The 5,344-nt window shown below is 37.4% G+C and overlaps 1 pseudogene; it reads right to left on the bottom strand.

Annotated features, from left to right (window-relative positions):
* Positions 1-769: 769 nt before the first annotated feature.
* LOC113704728 (PI-PLC X domain-containing protein At5g67130-like) lies at positions 770-4,724 on the bottom strand (annotated as a pseudogene).
* Positions 4,725-5,344: the final 620 nt, after the last annotated feature.

The raw sequence follows: 5,344 nt of genomic DNA, 5'->3' as shown, positions 1-5,344 counted from the left end.
CACTCTCAACCTCTCACCCATATTCCTGCGGCATATGATGAAGCGTTCTGCAATGGCTGTGATAATAATTTTGATGATGGGCAAGTGGCTTTTTAATGCACAAAGTGCAGCTATTGTCGTTGTGCAGATTGTGCTTGCAAAGGGAAGTTCTAAATCCTTAAGTGCTTACTTGACATTACATAGAAGAAGGTTTGCAGCTTGCACGTGTACAACCAAATGCTATTGATAACTCAATAGAACACTGTCTAATTTAGCTTTATATGCAATATGAAGCATATATTTTCCGGTCCAATACTGATTTACATTATCTTTCGGGAAACTTGATTCATTTTGGGGGCTGGACCTGTTCATCTCGTGTAAATAAGTGAGTTGAGATATACAGGCCTCGTTGATAAATTATTCAAATTTCATTCAGCAATTGGAAACCATTAAACATTGAACAGTTCAGCAACTCGATAATAGCGCACATGAATTCATGATCATATTTATTCTATTCAAAATAATCTTATCAAACAGAGAATGGAAACTCATCTGTTTATTACTATTAATTGAAGCATTTAATCAAATTAAGCAGGAAAAATACTTCAGCAAATCCTTGTGACCCAAACCAAAATATTGAGTGGGAAAAGCCTAAAATGAATACAATTTGACGTCTAACCGGATTTTCGATCTGCTGATATTCTATGGGTTTCTCTGAGCAGTTCTGTTCAAGTCCTAGTTGGGTGACTCCCCAGTTCTTGCAAATATTTTCTTGAAACATGTCTGCTATTTAAAATAGCAAAAACAAGATGGCCATGGCATGCAAGAACGTTGCCATAACACTGGAAAACTGGATGGTTGCAGCAGCTAGAGTTGCAGCTGATGCAGCAGCAACTTTCATAAGCAAGACTGGCCTGGGGAAACTTCCAGCAAGACTGATAACAGCTAGAGTTGTATTAGATGCAGGAATACTCTTGCAACTTTCATAAGATGTCTCTGGCTGCAAGGGTTTGATCTTTTAGATCTTTCAGAGCTAAGAGTTTTAGAGACAATAGCAGATGCTATATTAGCAGCTAATTGAACAGGAAAATATGTAATCCCTTGTTGTAATTTTCCTATTTTAGCAAGAAAAGATGCTGAAACGAATCAAAACCAAGGTTTTAAATTCTGGCAATTCATTTTGAATTAATATAAATCAACTATCTGCTTTGTGAACTATTCATCATGAGATAATATAAATCTCCTAATATGTTTCACAGCCCATCAATACTGTTGATATTGCAATCTGATAATCAAATTAGATACCCATTAAGTGTAGTTGTGTTTTCCCTGAAAATTTTACTTTTATCGTTGTAAAATCTGTTGACAAACCTGACAGGCAGTTACAGCAGTGCATCCACATAATGTTCGGCCATTCATCCTGTCCACAGCATCAAATACACCTCCTCCATCACTACGCTGCAAAAGCTCTAGTCCCAATGCTTAGTTCTCTATCAGGATCAAGAAATTCATTGAAATAAAATTTACATACCAAGTAAAAATTGATGGCCAAAAAATTTGGCATGACGTTGTCTACTATTTTGTAACAGGTGTTAACCATGTCAATCAGGGGAACCGAATGCTCTTTACAAGCCTGATCTTGGTCTGGAATTGTGGGGAAGTAATTTGGAGAAAAAGGGATGAACTCTTCGAGTTGAGTGGCTTTGATTCCTTCATGTTTGGGCTTGAACCAAGCACCACTCCAGGATCTCTGGCTGAAACCATTACGAATTAGTAAATTACTGATGCATAAATTGAAATAAAAACCACATTTTACAATGAATAATAGTCCTACAAATACAACACATACGTTCATTTTCCACCATGTGATTCCACTGATGAGCAATTCCTTCAGTTTCTTCCTTAGAGGGATCAGAAGTGAAAACTAGCAATCGGTAATCTGCCTTTATCATGTCAGTAATAGTCGGCCAGTCCTCGCCATTCTTGGGCATCTTAGAAGGAGGAAAACAATAATATTTGTCCAAGCCAGCATTGACAAATAGCTTTGTCAAGCCTTTGGGGGCATGAACATTGATGCGGAATTGCAAGTTAGCCATGATGTACACGTAGATCCAGTGAAGGTTTCTCAAGATCCAATAACACGTGGAAGAGCTAAGAGATTCAAAAATTCACTTTTGACTTTAGTACATATTGTACAAGCACAAGAAGGATCCTTTACAAGCATTGAAGGTATCGACTTGGAAGAATCTCGCAAACCTACTAAGATGTTGGTGATAATGGTCAAGCGAGCATTAGTGTTAGTTAATCAGTTTTTAGAGCCAAATAACTAGCTCATGTGAGCTTAGAATAAGTTTGTAGGATTCGGTTCTAAGCCTTGAATAGCAAAACCAGGCTAAGGGTTAGTTTTTAGTGTTAGTTTGTTAATTCGGTCCAAGTTGCAGCAAACCCTAAAGGGCCGAGCTTCTTAAGGTTTTTCCAAGTAGTAATAGGTTTATGTAGGGCTATAAATAGCCCTAAGTATGCTTTGATTATTTAGTTGGGAAAATCGGTCAAAACGTCCCTCACATTTTGCAAAATGGCTTTTATCGTCCCTCATTTTTAAAAGTACAATTTTACATCCCTTTCAAATTTACCTTAGTTAAATTTGGTCCTTACTTAGGTTTTTAACTAGATTTTGGTCAGAATTCATCACGTGCCTTACATGTAATTAATTTTTAGGAGTAAAATTGTCAAATTAAAATGTAAATAATCTGATCTATATTCCCTTACCTTCGTTTTCGTTCTTGAGCGGTCCAAGATTGGATACGAATCCATCCCAACCCAAATGTCCCTCTTACAAAGATTAGGCTTTCGCGCGTCAATTCTTGGTCTTCTTGGAGGATCTAGAAATCATATCAAACATTGTCCTCAATTATGATGGTAACAGTCTCAGTTGGGTTTGCATTCAGGAATGCTTCTACTTCCTTTAGTGTGTCAATTGCAGGCTCCTAAGAGAAATGCATATAATCTTATCACAAGTTATACATAATCAACAATCAAATTAAACCAGTTCAAATTATGAACAAAGAGTATAATTAGTAGAGTTACAGAAGCAGTGAAGTTGTAACACCGGCCACGAAATGAGTGGCAGAGCTAGATGTCATCGTCGAAATCATACATATCCAACATCAATCCCCTTACTCCATTCTAAAGAACATTGAAAAAAAAAAAACAACAACAACAATCAAATTCAGAATACATGCACTAATAAAAATCTGATTTTGCATCTTAGTGAAGAATGAGCAAGGAATAAGAAACACATACTCTCAATTGATTAGTAATGCTATCCTCTTGATTGTAAAATGTGACTCTCTCAGCACCTGTTAAAGATGGTGCACAATTGAGAATGCATTATGAGTCACCAGCCATGTGTATTTGTCAATGGAAGCCCATCTCTCTAAGAGAATTTCACAAGACAACAAGACTCATAAACAAATAATGTGAATTAGGAAAGAGAAGTGCTACAATCTTGGAAAGAGAGAAACAAAGGGATGAGGCATTGGATTATTACAATTGAAGTAGGGATGATGGCATTTCCCTGGCGTAGAATGGTTGAGTCTTTTCCTACTGATGAGCAGCTTCCACAATGTAAGCCAGGCCCACAATCAACTGAAGAGGTACAAGAGTCCAAAAGCTGTCAAATTTTTCAAAATTCAGCTACAAATTCTGAAATGGAAACCGAAGAAAACAAAACAAGGGACTAACTAAACCTGGCAATTGCCTATGGAGCAAGTGGTGGAGCTGATAAAGGCGACAGACGAAAGTATGACAAGTAGTAAAATAAAAAAAGGGTTGGTTTATGTTTCCATTTTCAGCAAAGGTTTTGATAGCCCTTCTGCCGATGCTACTGATGAAGTTGAAGTTGCTGCATCCCTTCCCCATATTGATACTGTGGCAGTAGTCTTCTGCAAATAACCCCACCAAACTATTGATGGATATATAGTTTTGCTTACAGGTTACCAACAATTAGAAGTAGCTAAAGGGAAATGAACAGTGCAAATTGCGACAGGCATCGATGTAATTATTGTGTATTTCGGGGGGTTCTTGGTCTTTCCAGCCTACAGATTTGCCTGCAGCTATTTTACTTTGTTGACTTTTACTGTGTTTTCTTTGTTATTTACCCATATCACCCTCGTGCACATGGGCTTGCCTTTGTCCTACCAACCTTGGCTAGGCTGATTTTTTTTTCCGGAAACATTAACTTTTCATTGATGATGTGTCAGAACTATACACTTAGTGAGCAAAAAGCTCTCAAGGAGCTATACAAGTGCATTGAAGCACTGAGGGTTAATCCACTCTCCATCAAAAGGTATGCTTAGAGCATAGTTGCTTATATGACTAATTCTAACACTATTTTCATTGGTACACAGAACAAAGGAGCATTCCACAAACATAGAGCTTAAACTACTAATGTCCTCTAGATGAGAAAACAAGCTTACACCCTTGGCTCTGCTGTTTCTGATCATCTTCAGCAAGTGTTGCTGTGGAACTCTAAATTGGATTTTAGTCCGCTGATATTCACTTGTTGTGCATAAAGCAAGTTTTACTATCATCATTTGGTCTTCAAGTTTGTTCCCTAAGCTATACTCCTGCATTGTCCATTGAGCTACCACTTGTCTGTCATAATTTTCTGCCACGATGCCAATTCCCATCTTCCTGCTTCCTGCTTGTTGTTTAACCGCTAAATTGATATTATATTCTGTCATGCCCACCCTCTTCCCATTGCTAGTTCAGCTCTGCCCTTATTGTTTCTAGTATGCTCATCCCCCTTTCCTTCTCTTTAGCTTCATTGAATTCATCCATTCCTCGTGAGCTTTCTGTATGGTCTTCAATGGATATCTTTCCACTGAATTGAAGACCCTATCATTTCTAGCCTTCCACAGTTGCCACAAAATATTTACTATGAGTGCTATATGATCTATCCCAGCTGACCTGTGCCTTGCTTCAATCAAAACTCTCCACCATCTACTGATGTTCCCTATGTATTCCTCCAATCCATCCCATTTAACTGGTGACAGTCGCCACACTTCCTTAGCTAACCTACAGTGAAAGAATAGGTGTTCCATTATTTCTATGTCTTCTCCATAGCTCTTGCACATCAGGTCTCCTATTCTGGTTCTAGTATAGATTTTTTCATTGACAGGTAAAGCCGAGTTCATACATTTCCATATAAACAGTTTCAACTTGTGTTGTACCTTCAACTTCCATAAATGATTGCTTTTCTTTTTCATTTTTTTTTTGTATTTTCATATTCATTCCAGCATCAAACTTGATCAATTATGACTAGTTTTTCTTACAGTAATAGTGTAAAATATTTCTTTTTATA

This window comes from Coffea arabica, chromosome 8e, assembly GCF_036785885.1.
Source record: "Coffea arabica cultivar ET-39 chromosome 8e, Coffea Arabica ET-39 HiFi, whole genome shotgun sequence".
In the NCBI taxonomy this organism is placed as follows: Eukaryota; Viridiplantae; Streptophyta; class Magnoliopsida; order Gentianales; family Rubiaceae; genus Coffea; species Coffea arabica.
The sequence above is the reverse complement of the archived record's forward strand: the minus strand, read 5'-3'. Positions and strand labels throughout refer to the sequence as shown.